The following is an 18,448-nucleotide window of genomic DNA, read 5'->3' as shown; positions in this document are numbered from 1 at the left end:
TTTCAACAGGTTTTGCCCCGCAGTGTATCGTGCCTTATTTTTTAACACTAACAAAAAAGATCCACTCTGTGACATACCGTCATGTTAGTGGAGCAGGGTACAACGTTTCTAGCAACTGCTGTGTCTGGGTGTCATTATCGGGTTTTCACCTCTCCCGGAACAACCCTCAATTGCAGGGTAAGAGTAGCGGCTGCTTTCTACGGGGGAATCTGTGGGCAGAGCCAAGTCCGGCTGGGGTTTGGCACTGCAGGGTGAATTTTCCCTTAAGTACATTATTAGAAAAAAGGCGCTATCTAGAACCTTAAAGGGTTATTCCGCTGTTCCCATAGGAGAATCCTTTAACGAACTATTTTTAATTGCAGGTAGAAATATTTTGGGTTCCATGTAGAACCCTTTGTAGAGGGTTCTACATGCAACCCAAAAGGCTTCTTCTACCTGTAACCAAAAAAGGTTATCCTATGGGGACAGCCAAAGAACCCTTTTGGAACACTTTTTGTGTGTACAGATCTAGGATCAGCATCTCTTCCCCCAATCTCAACCATTAGTGGGGGAAATGCAAAACTGACCCATTATCAGCATCTAGGTCAACTTCACTATACTCCCAGGGTTCTGCTATCAATGGGAACAGGGACTACAGTGGCTTTAGAAAGTATTCATACCCTTTGACTTATTCCACATTTTGTGTTACAGGCTGATTTCAAAATTGATTAAATGTATATATTTTTTTCACACGCATCTAAAGACAATACCTCATATCGATGAAGTGAAAACATGTTTTTAGCCATTCTTGCCTATTTATTGAAATTGAGATACAGGAATTTCTTGTTTACATAACTTATTCACACCCCTTGACTATAGATGTTAGAATCACCTTCGGCAGCGATTACAGCTGTGAGTACTGTATTTCTGGGTAAGTCTCTAAGCACATCTGGATTGTGCAATATTTGCACAGTATTCTTAAAAATTATTCAAGCTCTGTCAAGCTGGATATTGATCTTTGTTAGACAGACATTTTCAAGCCAATATAAGTCAAAACTGTAACTAAGCCACTCAGGAACATTTACTGACATTTTGGTAAGCAACTCCAGTTTACAGTGCCTTGCGAAAGTATTCGGCCCCCTTGAACTTTGCGACCTTTTGCCACATTTCAGGCTTCAAACATAAAGATATAAAACTATTTTTTTTGTGAAGAATCAACAACAAGTGGGACACAATCATGAAGTGGAACGACATTTATTGGATATTTCAAACTTTTTTAACAAATCAAAAACTGAAAAATTGGGCGTGCAAAATTATTCAGCCCCTTTACTTTCAGTGCAGCAAACTCTCTCCAGAAGTTCAGTGAGGATCACTGAATGATCCAATGTTGACCTAAATGACTAATGATGATAAATACAATCCACCTGTGTGTAATCAAGTCTCTGTATAAATGCACCTGCACTGTGATAGTCTCAGAGGTCCGTTAAAAGCGCAGAGAGCATCATGAAGAACAAGGAACACACCAGGCAGGTCCGAGATACTGTTGTGAAGAAGTTTAAAGCCGGATTTGGATACAAAAAGATTTCCCAAGCTTTAAACATCCCAAGGAGCACTGTGAAAGCGATAATATTGAAATGGAAGGAGTATCAGACCACTGCAAATCTACCAAGACCTGGCCGTCCCTCTAAACTTTCAGCTCATACAAGGAGAAGACTGATCAGAGATGCAGCCAAGAGGCCCATGATCACTCTGGATGAACTGCAGAGAGCTACAGCTGAGGTGGGAGACTCTGTCCATAGGACAACAATCAGTCGTATATTGCACAAATCTGGCCTTTATGGAAGAGTGGCAAGAAGAAAGCCATTTCTTAAAGATATCCATAAAAAGTGTCATTTAAAGTTTGCCACAAGCCACCTGGGAGACACACCAAACATGTGGAAGAAGGTGCTCTTTGTCAGATGAAACCAAAATTGAACTTTTTGGCAACAATGGCGTAAAAGCAACACAGCTGAACACACCATCCCCACTGTCAAACATGGTGGTGGCAGCATCATGGTTTGGGCCTGCTTTTCTTCATCAGGGACAGGGAAGATGGTTAAAATTGATGGGAAGATGGATGGAGCCAAATACAGGACCATTCTGGAAGAAAACCTGATGGAGTCTGCAAAAGACCTGAGACTGGGACAGAGATTTGTCTTCCAACAAGACAATGATAAAAAACATAAAGCAAAATCTACAATGGAATGGTTCAAAAATAAACATATCCAGGTGTTAGAATGGCCAAGTCAAAGTCCAGACCTGAATCCAATCGAGAATCTTTGGAAAGAACTGAAAACTGCTATTCACAAATGGTCTCCATCCAACCTCACTGAGCTCGAGCTGTTTTGCAAGGAGGAATGGGAAAACATTTCAGTCTCTCGATGTGCAAAACTGATAGAGACATACCCCAAGCGACTTACAGCTGTAATCGCAGCAAAAGGTGGCGCTACAAAGTATTAACTTAAGGGGGCTGAATAATTTTGCACGCCCAATTTTTCAGTTTTTGATTTGTTAAAAAAGTTTGAAATATCCAATAAATGTCGTTCCACTTCATGATTGTGTCCCACTTGTTGTTGATTCTTCACAAAAAAATACAGTTTTATATCTTTATGTTTGAAGCCTGAAATGTGGCAAAAGGTCGCAAAGTTCAAGGGGGCCGAATACTTTCGCAAGGCACTGTATATGAAATCAAATGTATTTATATAGCCCTTCGTACATCAGCTGATATCTCAAAGTGCTGTACAGAAACCCAGCCTAAAACCCCAAACAGCAAGCAATGCAGGTGTAGAAGCACGGTGGCTAGGAAAAACTCCCTAGAAAGGCCAAAACCTAGGAAGAAACCTAGAGAGGAAACCAGCTATGTGGGGTGGCCAGTCCTCTTCTGGCTGTGCCAGGTGGAGATTATAACAGAACATGGCCAAGATATTCAAATGTTCATGAATGACCAGCATGATCAAATAATAATAATCACAGGCAGAACAGTTGAAACAGGAGCAGCAGCACGGCCAGGTGGACTGGGGACAGCAAGGAGTCATCATGTCAGGTAGTCCTGAGGCATGGTCCTAGGGCTCAGTTCCTCTGAGAGAGAAAGAAAGAAAGAGAGAAAGAGAGAGAGAGAGAAAGAGAAAGAGAGAAAAAGAGAGAATTAGAGAGAGCATACTTAAATTCACACAGGACACCGGATGGGACAGGAGAAGTACTCCAGATATAACAAACTGACCCTAGCCCCCCGACACAAACTACTGCAGCATAATTACTAGAGGCTGAGACAGGAGGGTTCAGGAGATACTGTGGCCCCATCCGATGACACCCCCGGACAGGGCCTTGTGTTTTCGGTTATTGTCCTGCTGAAAGTTGATTTTGTATCCCAGTGTCTGTTGGAAAGCAGGCTAAACCAGGTTTTCCTCTGATTTTTCCTGTGCTCGCTGGTCCTTGCCAATGACAAGCATACCCATAACATGATGCAGCCACCACAATGCTTGAATACATGACGAGTGTTACTGAGTGATGTTTTGTGGTGGCTATTGTCACACCAGCCTTTGTTTTGGCTCCCCCTCCTGTCCAGCTCAGGCATTCGGCGTCGAAAGGACTAGCTGCTACCGAACCTGCTGCTGGTAAACACCCTTCACTCATCAACCCCAGACTTGCCTCGTCATCATTACACACATCTGGTTCACACATAAATTCTGAAGTTCTAAACCTGCGACTGCCTCCTGCCTACTCCTCCCTACACTTGTGACAGATATACCTCAGGATATGCCTCAGGACACAAAGTTCCTTCATTTGACACATATTTTGCAGCTTTACTTGCATGTTTTGGAATATTTTTTATATTTTCTCTAGAAGCTTCCTTATTTTCACTCTGTCATTTAGGTTAGTGTTGTGGATAAACTATACTGTTGATCCATCCTCAGTTTTGTCCTATCACAGCCATTATACTCTAACTGTTTTAAAGTCACTATTGGCCATGGTGAAATCCCTGAGCGGTTTCCTTCCTCTCCAGCAACTGAGCTAAGAAGGACGTCTATCTTTGTAGTGACTGGGTGTATTGATACACCATCCAAAGTCAAATTAATATCTTCACCATACTTGTCATGTATTGTCATGTTGTGTCCTGTTTCTGTCCTTTCTCTTCACCCTGTCTCCCTCTGCTGGTCGTTTTAGGTTACCTTTTCTCCCCCTCTTTCCCCCAGCTGTTCCTTGTCTCCTCCTAACTACCTCGTCACCCCTTTTCCCACCTGTTCCCTTTTTCCCTCTGATTAGTCCTCTATATCTCTCTCTGTTTTTGTTTCTGTCTTTGTCGGATTCTTGTTTGTGTTATTCATGCCTGAACCAGACTATCGTCATGTTTGCTGCAACCTTGTCCTGTCCTGTCGGAATCTGCCGGTCCATCTGAGCCTACCTATGTTTTGTCATTAAAGAAGCTCTGTTTACGTTAATTCGCTTTTGGGTCCTCATTCACGCACCGTAACAATACTCAAAGGGATATTCAATGTTTACTTTTTTTCTACCAATCGTTGCCCTGGAAAACCTCCCTGGTCTTTGTGGCTGAATCTGTGTTTGAAATTCACAGCTCGACTGAGGGATCTTACAGATAATTTAATGTGTGGGGTACAGAGATGAGGTAGTCGTTCAAAAATCATGTTTAACACTGTTAACACACAAAGTGAGTTCATGCAACGTATTATGTGACTTGTTAAACACATGTTTACTCCTGAACTAATTTAGGCTGGCCATAACAAAGGTTGAATAATTATTGAATCAAGATATTACAGCTTTTCATTTTTTATTAATTTGTAAACATTTCAAAAAAACATAATTCCACTTTTGCATTATTGGGTATTTTGTGTAGGCCAGTGTGTGTGGGAGGGAGGGAGGGAGGGAGGGAGAGAATTACAGCTTAGGTTACAAGGATGAGGAGAATGCTGCACATCTGGCAGGCTGGCCAGCTGCCGGCCTCTGATAGTTTCCAGTTGTGGTGCTTGGCAACCGTTGTCAAGGCGTAGGGGCTGAGAGTGGAAGCAGCTGGAAGTGCAGGAGTAGAAAGAAGTTGCCTCTAGGTACAGATCTAGGATCAGCTTTCCCTCCCCCAATCCTAACCTTAACCATTAGTGGGAGAAATGCCACGGACCCCAATTCCATTCCATTGAAAGGGGAGACTCACAACCACTATGGTGTTCTCCATTTTGCTCTACGACCCCCACAAGTGCTACGGGACTTGTCTGAAGGTAACCCATACAGAAAAATGGAAGTATGGAGGTAGTTGTGACCCCCCCCCAAAAAAAGTGGTTACATATGTGTCCAAAAAAAGTTTATATTTCCTGAGCTTTCTTATCACTTAGATATCACTCAGACACTCCAAAACCTTATTCCTTGTGATTAATTTGACAGCTTTTTTTGCCATGTTATTCAATGTATTTCAAATTCTATATTTGATTAAATATATATTTGATAAAGTATAGAATTTTATCAATTGTTTTATATTTGATAAAATATAGAATTTTATCAATATATATATTGTAACGGCAGATCTCCTCTTCAGATGAAGAGGAGTAAAGATCGGACCAAGATGCAGCGTGGTAAGTGTTCATGACGATATTTTTATAAATACAAATGAACACTCGAACAAAAACAATAAACGATACCGTGAAATCTACAACTGAAACTGTACCGTGTGGCGACAAACACACACACACGGAAACAAACACCCACAAACCAACAGTGAAACCCAGGCTACCTAAGTAGGATTCTCAATCAGAGACACCTGCCTCTGATTGAGAACCATACTTGGCCGAAACAGAAACCAAACATAGAAAAACAAACAAAGACTGCCCACCCAAACTCACGCCCTGACCATACTAAATAAAGACAAAGGAAATTAAGGTCAGAACGTAACATATATATATATATATACATATATATACCTAAAGGGGTCCTAAAATTCTAAATCCAATAGCTAAATGATATATGGTATGACCATCCATATGTTAGTTAAGCAAAGGCAAAATCCTAAAGGAAAGCCTGTCTTTCCACTAGACACTGAGTAGAATTCACCTTTCAGCATGATGATAACCTAAAACACAAGGCCAAATCTACACTGGAGTTGCTTACCAAGAAGACAGTGAATGTTCCCGAGTGGCTGAGTTACAGTTTTGACCCACATCTTCTTGAAAAGCTACGGCAAGACCTGAAAATGGTTGTCTAAGCATTGATCAACAATCACTTTGACAGAGCTTGAAGAATTTTGAATAGAAATAATGGGCAAATGTTGCACAATCAGGGTGTGGAAAGCTCTTAGAGATTTACCCAGAAAGAATCACAGCTGTAATCACTGCCAAAGGTGCTTCTGCAAAGTATTGACAGAGGTGCGATAATGGTAATGGGAATTAGATATTTCTGTATTTCATTTCCAATACATTTGCAACATTTTTTAAAAACATGTTTTAACTTTGTTATTATGGGGTATTGTGTGTAAATAGGTGAGAATTCCAATGTGAGTTATCTGGCCCAAATGTATTACTTAGGGCTCGGGCCGATTGGGGCTACTCTGGCAGATGATTACACGGGATGCTTTATGTAATTAACATTTCATTATTTATTTACTTATTTTCCCATATTTTCTCATTGTTTCTGTGATCATAAAATACCATTTAACATTTCAATTAAATTATTTAAGATTCCTGTTTAAGTAGTATTTTAGTATTTTGATACTTTGTGCAAGGCAACTGATAAGCATGAAACACTTTGATAAATGGAGCCTCCTGAGTGGCACAGTGGTCTAAGACTTGCATTGTATTGCAGTGCAAACTGAGAACTACAGACGCTGGTTTGATACCTGTGCAAATTACAATTGGCCCAGCATCATCCGAGTTAGGGGAGGATTTGTCCTTGTTCCATCACGCTGTGGCGGGTCAGGTACATACAAGGTCACCGGGTGTACGGTGTTTCCTCTGACACAATTTTGTGGATGGGTATAAATTGTGTAATAATAATATTTTAAATTACTAAATCCTCTTACATATGTTAGCTAAGCAAAGGCAAAAGGCATTTTGTGTACATTTATTTAAATGATCATTGGGCCGCTACTGAGGGGGTTCTGGTAAGATGCCGGCAAAGTTGGCTGAATTCTAGTAGATGGAAACGGCCCGATGTACTTGGGCCGAATCTGGGCAGTCATTCCTTTTGATTCCGGGCCGAGTCCGACACCTGATTCCGGGCCATTTCAATCAGTTCCGGCCGCCCTGAAGAGGGCTGCTTCTGGGACGAGTCCTCATTGCTAGCTGGATTGCCACCACCAACTGAACTGAAGTGTGAACCTCAGTTCATCTTTCAATCACCCACGTGGGTATATGCTAGTAAAAACCAGTGAATAGTTGGGAGAGGCGGGACTTGCAGCGTGTCAAGCATCACAAATAGAACCAAGTTCTATTGGGGATTGGAAATGATGCAGACAATTACACAATCTGCAATGGTAAAGCTGATCTACCCCCTACATTTAAAATTACAAATAAAAAAATAAAAATACTGTACGAGTTTAGCCTTATGCTAAGACCAAATTTCCACATTGTGGGCAAAGTTGTAGGTCGTAAATGATTGTCAAACATTTTGGCTCGCTCAAGTGTCACAGGATCTAGGTCTGCCGATGAAGTACCACTATGTGCGGTCGTAGGCCCCAACAACATTCTGTTGTTGTCTGAAATTGAGCCCTTTTCAGTTTTTCCCAACTCACTTCACTCGTGCAGAAGAGGGACGCTTGTGCTGGCACTTGAGCAGATCAAATACATTACTGCAGTTGACGTTGCACACCTCAGATGACTTAACCTCGCAAGCTAATCACAGAATGTGACTACAAACTGAAGCAAATCATACAATCTGGCCATGTTGACATCGCACACTTTGACATAAAATCATTTTAAAAGACTGAATCCAACATACAGTGTGTGAAGACCTTTAGTCAGATGTTGTCCATATGCATAAGAATGTTGGTGTGTGTGTATTAACACATTGAATGTGTGTTTAGAAATGTCTGTATACGTCTCCATTCATACGCATATTTGTTAGATGCGTGTGTGCGTTTACGTGTAGACTTTCTTCCTCTACCTGAATCCCAACGATAGCAACTGCACGACAACTGTAAAATCCAGATATAGAAGAAATTATGCTCCAGTTGGCCTGAAAGCGCTTTGAGCTGTTATCTTAATTTAACTCCCGAGCATAACAAAGGAGCATTGTGCTGTGGCACCTGGCATGTCAGAACTACCTGCGCCTGTGTGTGTGTGTAAGAGAGAGAGCGAGGTTCAAATCGAGTCAGCACATGTTGGAAGTTAGGAAAAGAGGAGGAAAGACACCTGACGGCAAGATTATTGCAACGTTAAAAAGGAGAGGTTTCTGGGTCGAGAGAGAGAGCGAGAGAGAGAACCAGGATAAACTATCAGATGGTTGTCCACCTCTACTACCTCCATAAATTTAGGCAGATTGCTCAAGAGTGACTTTGAAATTGGATGTCTTGAGGACATCTGGAAATGCCTTCAGATGGCCACTAGGGGCAGCAGTGAGTGATGTTACAAACAAGAAGGGTAGGATTTTACTACGTGGTGGTGGATGAGTTTAATCCCATGACTCTGGATAAGAAGGTTTGTGTGTTCAATCCCAGTGGTGGACACTTTTTTTTTCTTTTTTTAACCCTATCCCAAACCTTAACCCTTACCTTAACCATTCGGAATCGAGTGAGCAGGAGACAACCAAGGGTGGCAATAACACTTTGAAATATGAGGTTTGAAGAAACGTGGATAAACATCTCGCTGCAGTGAGACAGAGCTTGTGGCATAAAATACCTTAACTAGCTCTCTGCACCTATGAGCTAGCTCCACATAGACGCATATTCTCCATAACATACAATTGCACGCATGATCACACACACACTGTGGTCCAGACAGGAGGATGATTGACTGAGCCTCCAGGCCTCCAGCAGGCTTGGGATTGTGAACCACATTTAGGCTACTACTACGTCACTCAAATTAGTCTGATAGGAGGGAACAAGGGGAAGGGGGATGAGAGGGGAAGAGGGGGAGGAGAGGGTAGCCGACAACCTGTCTGATTCTTTACAGTATCCCCCAAGGGAAGAGGCAGACAGCTCTGTGACCTTAAACACTGACGTGCACACATACACAGTACAAATACACAAACACAGACACACTTACACACATACAAGCATGCACTAACCTGCATGCACACTGGCACTTACGCTCACACGTACATGGAAACTGAAATCTCAGGTCTGAAAATGCCATGTGTTACAGTAAGTAGTTTAGGAATACAAGCTGTCTTTTTCATTTACACATTTACTATTCCCATATCACCATTTTTTTCCCCACACATCAAATAGCAATCAAAACTTGAATTGTTATTTTGATCGACGCACCGATGCAGATCCTTTTGATATGGGGGAATTCCACCTCTAATTGGCCACAAACTTAATTAGGATGTTTTGGATCTTCCTGAAACTATATCCATAGAAAGGTTTTTTTAGGGGAAGAACGTTTGACATACCTTTGAAATCTGTACCCACAATAACAATTTGGAAAGAATTCAGACCCCCCCGACTTTTCCAACATTTTGTTACGTTACAGCCTTATTCTAAAATGTATTTGTCACGGCCGTCCTCCTCTTCGTCTGAAGAGGAGAGGCGAGAAGGATCAGAGGACCAATATGCGGCGTGGTAAGTGTCCATGGTAAAATCTTTAATAAAGAAAGACTGAACACTATACAAACGAGTAACAAAAACAATAAACCAAATTCGACCGTGAAGCTACAAAATGAGACCTGTGCTGAAACAAGCCATCAACATAGACAATCACCCACAAACAAACAGTGCAACCCAGGCTACCTAAGTATGATTCTCAATCAGAGACAACTAATGACACCTGCCTCTGATTGAGAACCATACTAGGCCGAAAACATAGAAATGCCCCAAAACATAGAAAAACAAACATAGACTGCCCACCCAACTCACGCCCTGACCATACTAAATAAATACAAAACAACGGAAATAAAGGTCAGAACGTGACAGTACCCCCCCCCAAAGGTGCGGACTCCGGCCGCAAAACCTTGACCTATAGGGGAGGGTCTGGGTGGGCGTCTGTCCGCGGTGGCGGCTCTGGCGCGGGACGCGGACCCCATCTCATCATTGTCTTAGTCCGCCTTATTGTCCGCCTCCGTGGCTCTCTCAGCATGACCACCCCTCTCAATGACCCCACTGGACAGAGGGGCAGCTCGGGACAGAGGGACAGCTGCTCGGGACAGAGAGACAGCTGCTCGGGACAGAGAGACAGCTGCTCGGGACAGAGAGACAGCTGCTCGGGACAGAGAGACAGCTGCTCGGGACAGAGAGACAGCTGCTCGGGACAGAGAGACAGCTGCTCGGGACAGAGAGACAGCTGCTCGGGACAGAGAGACAGCTGCTCGGGACAGAGAGACAGCTGCTCTGGGCAGAGGGGCTCCGGCAGCGGCGCCGGACAGGCGGGAGGCTCCGGCAGCGGCGCCGGACAGGCGGGAGGCTCCGGCAGCGGCGCCGGACAGGCGGGAGGCTCCGGCAGCGGCGCCGGACAGGCGGGAGGCTCCGGCAGAGGCGCCGGACAGGCGGGAGGCTCCGGCAGAGGCGCCGGACAGGCGGGAGGCTCCGGCAGAGGCGCCGGACAGGCGGGAGGCTCCAGCAGAGGCGCCGGACAGGCGGGAGGCTCCGGCAGAGGCGCCGGACAGGCGGGAGACTCCGGCAGAGGCGCCGGACAGGCGGGAGACTCCGGCAGAGGCGCCGGACAGGCGGGAGACTCCGGCAGAGGCGCCGGACAGGCGGGAGACTCCGGCAGAGGCGCCGGACAGGCGGGAGACTCCGGCAGAGGCGCCGGACAGGCGGGAGACTCCGGCAGAGGCGCCGGACAGGCGGGAGACTCCGGCAGAGGCGCCGGACAGGCGGGAGACTCCGGCAGAGGCGCCGGACAGGCGGGAGACTCCGGCAGAGGCGCCGGACAGGCGGGAGACTCCGGCAGAGGCGCCGGACAGGCGGGAGACTCCGGCAGCAGCGCCGGACAGACAGGACCACCTGCAGGGAGGAGACAGAGAGACAGCCTGGTGCGTGGGGCTGCCACAGGAACCACCAGGCTGGGAAGACCTTCAGGAGGCTTGGGGTTAAGAGGAGGCACCTGAAAGACCGGGCTGTGGGGGAGCACTGGAGCTCTGGTGCGCAACCTTGGCACCACTTCCCCAGGCTGGATAACCACTCTAGCCCGGACCGTCCAGAGTGCAGGCACAGGTTGAACCGGGCTGTGGGTAAGCACGGGAGATCTAATGCTTACTACACGCACCTCTCCCTTCGGCTCCATTCCCACAGTCGCCCGGTACGAGCGGAGCGCGGGCAGAGGACGCACTGCACCCTCCCAGCGCCCCGGAGACACAGCACGCAGAGCCGGCGCAGGATACCCTGGGCCAAAACTGCGTACCGGCGACCAGACCCGCTGAGCAGGCACCATACGCCCTGGCTCGATGCCCGCACTCGCATGACACTCTCGGGGGGCTGTCCTATAGCGCACCGGGCTATGGACACGTACTGGCGACACCGTGCGCTTAACCGCATAACACGGTGCCTGCCCAGTATCGCGCTGCTTATAATAAGCACGAGGGGTGAGCGCAGGTCTGCTACCTGGCCTAGCTCCACCCCTCGTGTGCCCCCCCCCAAAAAAAATTTGGGGCTGTCTCTCGTACCTGTCGCACTGCCGTGCTGCCTCCTCATATCGCCGCCGCTCAGCTTTCGCTGCCTCCAGCTCTGCTTTGGGGCGGCGATATTCCCCAGCCTGTGCCCAGGGTCCCTCTCCGTTCAGTATCTCCTCCCATGTCCAGGAGTCCTGTGATACCGGCCGCTGTTGTTGTTGCTGCTGCTGCTGCTGTCGTCGCTGTTTTCTACCACGCCGCTTGGTCCTTGGTTGGTGGGTGATTCTGTCACGGCCGTCCTCCTCTTCGTCTGAAGAGGAGAGGCGAGAAGGATCAGAGGACCAATATGCGGCGTGGTAAGTGTCCATGGTAAAATCTTTAATAAAGAAAGACTGAACACTATACAAACGAGTAACAAAAACAATAAACCAAATTCGACCGTGAAGCTACAAAATGAGACCTGTGCTGAAACAAGCCATCAACATAGACAATCACCCACAAACAAACAGTGCAACCCAGGCTACCTAAGTATGATTCTCAATCAGAGACAACTAATGACACCTGCCTCTGATTGAGAACCATACTAGGCCGAAAACATAGAAATGCCCCAAAACATAGAAAAACAAACATAGACTGCCCACCCAACTCACGCCCTGACCATACTAAATAAATACAAAACAACGGAAATAAAGGTCAGAACGTGACAGTATTACATGTTTTTTTCACCTCATCAAGCCACACACAATACCCCATGATGACAAAGCAGTCTGAGGTCCTGAGCGCTCTGGAGACGGTTTTCATCACGGATCTCTCTGTACTTTGCTCCGTTCACCATTCCCTCAATCCTGACTAGTCTCCCAGTCCCTGCCACGGAAAAACGGGGGAACTCTACGTTCTCTATGCCTGTGTCCGTAATGTCACCCTACTCCCTATAGTGCATGACTTTTGACCAGGGCCTAATAACGGAAACACTTGAGTAATTGAGGGATACACAAAATAATAAAATAAGGTGCTTCCACACAGGTGTGGTTCCTGAGTTAATTAAGCAATTGACATTCCATCATGCTCACAGTCATGTAGAGAAATGCTGTGCAGGCCATTACTTTGGCTACCATGGCTAAGCCCACATAGAATGACAATTCCCCCATCCACAAGGCACAAGTGAATGAGCATGAAAATTATGTGAACATATGCCATGGCCTACTCAGTCTCTAGATCTTAAGCCAATTGAACACTTATGAGAAATTCTGGATCAACGCCTGAGACATCGTTATCCACCACCATCAACAAAACGCTAAATGATCTTGTGGAAGAATGGTGTCGCATCCCTCCAATAGAGTTCCAGATACTTGTAGAATCTATGTGAAGATGCATTAAAGCTCTTCTGGCTCGTAGTGGCCCAACACCGTATTAATAAGACACTTTATGTTGGTGTTTCCTTCATTTTGGCAGTTACCTGGATGTTCCCTATGTTCTCACTGTGCTTTACATACTGTAGTTGGTATATAAGCATATTCTATGATATGGTTCATGAAAACTACATGGGCTGTAAGCAGCCCTCTGAAGAATCCTTGTTCCTGCCCTACTTCATAATTTTTGGCTGATCCTGATCCTACACACACTGTGTGAGTGTGTATTTCATAGCCCACACACACACACACACACACACACACACACACATGGAAGCACGAACCGTGCATGATTACACACACACACGGGCAGACACAAACCCACAAGTGAAACGAATGCACACTCTAGCCAATCAGAGTAGAGAATTCAACAATGCTGTCATATAAACAGTAATAACAAATTCATTAGGTGTTTGTTTCTTTGGGATTTATTGAAACGTGAACCACCATTATTTGGTATTTAGTATCAATATGTCATTATATAAACTCCGATAATTACCAATAGAAACAGTGTTGCTAAATGCTACAAGTATCTAGTACAGGCGTTACGTAAACTCACAAAGACTTATGAAATCAGAGATGGTTGGTATGATGATATGAAGATATATCTAGTACCATTGGGCATTGTAATAAAAAAGTGTGAGGAACAGATGGATGGATCACTGTCAATACTAAGCCAATATTGCAATACGATGGGATCAGTTTATATCATGTGAGGGCCATTATCCATTGTACTCAAAGTTGGCAGTTAATACAAATTTGTTTCCATCAATACATGGTTCCTTTGTGTTCAAGGCTACAGTAGGTAGCCTCGGGCCTTGAGCATACTAACCCGATTATTAAGTATTAGCACTGAAATTATGTTAAACAATATAACAATGGAAATTAATTTTGTCTGCAAACGATATCTCCGTCATCAGTTGATAAACAATGTCAACTCTGCTATGTATTCAATGACATTATGGGCTCTATTAAATCTGTAACGCTGAAACTTTACAGATTCCATTATAGAAATGTAAAGCTAATTTCCAATTATGCAGTGTTTAGCGTGAATACAGTCTCCGCTAAAAGCAGGAACATTAGCTTTAACTTTCAATCAAGCTGTAATGCTCAACTTCCCTATGTTTTTGTGTGCTTTCTTTGACTCGCAGTAAGGCTTCAGTGGGCGGCAGGTAGTCTAGTTGTCACGCTGGTATAAAGGACTTGGAGACAGGTGCAGGAATATACAATAAGGGTTTTTAATACACCCAAAACAAACACGCATACAAAACACTGGGCTGTACCCAAACAAAAGAGCGAGGTTTAACCTTGTTGAACGACACGGGGCGATACCCGTAATACACAATATATAAAGCACACAGCATAACAGCTGCACCAAAGCATGGGTACTCACATGACCAACGGATATGGGAACAATAACCGACAAAGACAGAGGGAACAGAGGGCACATATATAACATGCTAATCAGGGCGGCAGGGTAGCCTAGTGGTTAGAGCGTTGGACTAGTAACCGGAAGGTTGCGAGTTCAAACCCCCGAGCTGACAAGGTACAAATCTGTCGTTCTGCCCCTCAACAGGCAGTTAACCCACTGTTCCCAGGCCGTCATTGAAAATAAGAATTTGTTCTTAACTGACTTGCCTGGTTAAATAAAATAAAAATAAAAAAGGGGAAATGGGAACCAGGTGTGTGTAATCAGACAAGACAGACCGGGGTTGATGATAATGAATCCCGTTCAGTGAAGCCTAGCAAGCCGGTGACGTAGACCTCCAGAACTGGTGAACAGAATAAGCAGCAGTTCTGGGGGAATCCATGACACTAGTGGTTAGAGAGCTTGATTCCCGGGTCTGATGGGAAAAATATAGCAGTATTTTTATTTATTTTTATTTAACTAGGCAACATCCCCACCGCATGATGCAACCACCAGGCTTCACCGTAGGGACGGTGCCTGGTTTCTTCCAGACGTGACACTTGGCATTCAGGCCAAAGATTTCAATCTTGATTTCATCAAACCAGAGAATCTTGTTTCTCATGTTCTGAGAGTCCTTTAGGTGCCTTTTGGCAATCTCCAAGATGGGTGTCAATTGCCTTTTACTGAGGAGTGGCTTCCGTCTGGCCACTCCTCCGTAAAGGCCTGATTGGTGGCTGTCCTTCTGGAAGGTTCTCCCATCTCCACAGAGGAACTCTGGAGCTCTGTCGGTGACCATCGTGTTCTTGGTCACCTCCCTGACCAAGGCCCTTCTCCCCCGATTGCTCAGTTTGGCCAGGTGGCCAGCTCTAGGAAGAGTCTTGGTGGTTTTAAACAACTTCCATTTGAGAATGATGGAGGCCACTGTGTTCTTGGGGGACTTCAATGCTGCAGAAATGTTTTGGTACCCTTCCCCAGATATGTGCCTCGACATAATGCTGTCTTTGAGCTCTACGTGCAACTCCTTCGACCAAATTGCTTGGTTTTTGCTTTGACATGCACTGTTAACTGTGGGACCTTATGTAGACAGGTGTGTGCCCAATTAATTGAATTTACCACAGGTGGACTCCAATCAAGTTGTAGAAACGTCTCAAGGATGATCAATTGAAACAGGATGTACCTGAGCTAAATGTGTGGTCTCATAGCAAAGGGTCTGAATACTTATGCAAATAAGGTATCTGTTTTTTTCATTTTAATACATTTGCAAACATTTCTAAAAACCTGTCATTATGGGGTAGGTTGATGAGGATTTTTCTTTTATTTAAAACATTTTACAATAAGGCTGTAATGTAGCAAATTGTGTAAAAAGGGAAGAGGTCTGAATACTTTCCGAATGCACGTGTGTCTTTCGGAGGGGTTGGGATAAAAGCAAATAAATAAAGTAATCTTAATCTTAGGATTTCAGTTTCTAAAAAGTATTACGTCTTTTATTTTCCTTACAGACAAAGCCTAACGATTTTGGAATGAGCTACAGTGTCTGTAAAGAATGTGGTCCTGCTGCTCATCAAACAATTGTCAAAGTATATCGAGTAAAAGCGGGGGTAAAAGAAGACTAAAAACACTAGGAACTCAGCAACAAAAATACGTTTAATGTAGGAGATCTACTCCCAGTTATTCGCACGGATATAAAAAAAGACATGATTGCGTTTCAATGTAATCAAGGTATGAAATTGTTATTTTCAAATACAATCTCCATTTGGGCTTAGTCAATCTGCTTAGTCAACATAGCTGCCTACCCGAGTTAGAGTGTCCTAAATTGTAACACAGACACACTTTGGTCCACTTTTACAGTAAGTACACTAACATATAGATTATTATGTTAATATGTCAATAGCATATACACACAGCCGTTAACACTGATACAAATAGCAAGCATTAAACAACTAAATCCTACCTGCTTTTACTTTTAATGCTTGAATAAGACAGCCCTTTTCTCGCTCCCCCACTCTCTGTTCTGAGACAATGCCCTCATTGAGGGTATAGTAGTAGGTGCGGCAGGGGACCACACAGACTCACACCAGGCTGAGTGCTGAAAAGATCAGACCTCTGGCGTCATGACTAAGCAGAAAAGACACTCATCCCTTCCAATATTATTGTATCCTGTGTATGAGAGGCAGGGGTTGTCTGTGTTTGTGTTTATGTGTCCGTGTGTGCGTAGCATGCCGTTTGTGTGGCTGTGTTTGACAGGCCGTCACCTCACACAGCTTACATTGAGGAAATACCTGGCAGACTTACATATCCTCCAGGATATCTGAAGGCTGGGGAAAACAATGGGACATTAGAATAGATACCTGTCCTTCTCCGTTTTCACGGGCACTTGAGACGGGAAGGGTGTAGTAATGGAGGCGTAACTTGGCAGCACAAGGACCTATTGTCTATTGTGTTGTGGGGGGGGGGGGGATTGGGGGATTGGGGGATTAGTCATTAAGGAGGAGGGATATTTGGGCAGAGAGGAGTGGATGATAGTAGTGTAAAGGGTTAAATCTTAGATATATCAGGATGGATAAGGTAAAGGAGAGAATGTTAGACTGAGGGGTTACAAATCATAGAGAGATTGTGACAAAAGCCCAGTAGTGTGTGTGCTTGTCCAGCAAATGAAATACAATTGTATTGTATTTGTCACATGCTCCAAATACAGCAGGTGTAGACTTTACCGTGAAATGCTTACTTACGAGCTCTTTACCAACAATGCAGTTAAAAAGTAATGATAATGTGTAAAAACAACCATAAAGGAAGTAGTAACACAATAAAATAACAATAACGAGACTATATACAAGGAGTACTGGTACCTAGTCAATGTTCCGGGGTACGAGGTAGTTGAGGTAATTTAGGTAATATCTACATGTAGGTAGGTACTGTGGGGGTAAAATTCACTAGGCAATCAGGATAGATAATAAACAGAGTAGCAGCAGTTATATGTGAAGATTGCGCAAGTGTGTGTGTGTGTGTGTGTGTGTGTGTGTGTGTGTGTGTGTGTGTGTGTGCAAGCCCTGACGCATCTGATGAGCATCAGAGCTCATCAGTAGTAGGATTCAATCTTATTCCTGTATTGAGACTTTGCCGGTTTGATGCTTCGCTGGAGGGTGTAGTGGGATTTCTTAAGTGTCCTGATTAGTGTATCACTCCTTGAAAGCGGCAGCTCTAGCCTTTAGCTCAGTGTGGATTTTGCCTGTAATCCATGGCTTCTGGTTGAGTTATGTGCGTACGGTCACTGTGGGGACAACGTTGTCGATGCACTCATTAATGAAGCGATGTGGTAAACTCCTGACTGATGTGGTAAACTCCTGACTGATGTGGATGAGCAGTATGTCATTCGCCTCCGAATCATTGAAGTAGAAATCCTCATCCAAATCGAGGTTAGTGATCGCTGTTGTGATTTACAGAAGCTTTTTTTGGTCATAGGAAATGGCGGAAATATTACATACAAAAAAAAGCTAAGATCAACTTAAAAAAAAACACAAAACAGCACAATTGTTCAGGAGCCTGTAAAACAGTTGGTATTCCCTCCAGCACCATTGTCTGTAGTTCTAGCACAGAGGATAAGCAGGGCCTGTTCACTTCCTGTGTCTATGGTAATTGGCTGATAGTTATTGATTCAAATGTGAGATCAACTTCTGCCACCTGTCCCATGCCACGCCAGGCTGTCCTTATCTCCTCTCCTGTCACCCTCCTATCGCACTGTCACTTCCACCAATTCTGGTATCAACAGGAAGCACAGCTGTGGTTGGATAATGATGTATGATGTAGGTCTATGTAATGTGTGTGAGTGCTCATGTGTGTGTCAGTTTAGGTCAGCATCGTCTCTGTGCAAAACTGTTTGAGCAGAGGCTTGTAAAGTCTATCTTCTCCGTGT

General features: G+C 44.5%; 1 long non-coding RNA gene across 1 annotated transcript; it reads right to left on the bottom strand.

Annotated features, from left to right (window-relative positions):
- Positions 1 to 1,217: 1,217 nt before the first annotated feature.
- Positions 1,218 to 16,621, bottom strand: LOC149975490 (uncharacterized). Its single transcript, XR_016488449.1, has 2 exons — positions 16,490 to 16,621; positions 1,218 to 3,096 (listed from the first exon to the last, which is right to left on the bottom strand). It is a non-coding gene; the product is annotated as an uncharacterized LOC149975490 (long non-coding RNA).
- Between the last annotated feature and the right edge of the window lie 1,827 nt (positions 16,622 to 18,448).

This window comes from Oncorhynchus mykiss, chromosome 18 (assembly GCF_057628025.1).
Source record: "Oncorhynchus mykiss isolate SJ-2025 chromosome 18, ASM5762802v1, whole genome shotgun sequence".
In the NCBI taxonomy this organism is placed as follows: domain Eukaryota; kingdom Metazoa; phylum Chordata; class Actinopteri; order Salmoniformes; family Salmonidae; genus Oncorhynchus; species Oncorhynchus mykiss.
The sequence above is the reverse complement of the archived record's forward strand: the minus strand, read 5'-3'. Positions and strand labels throughout refer to the sequence as shown.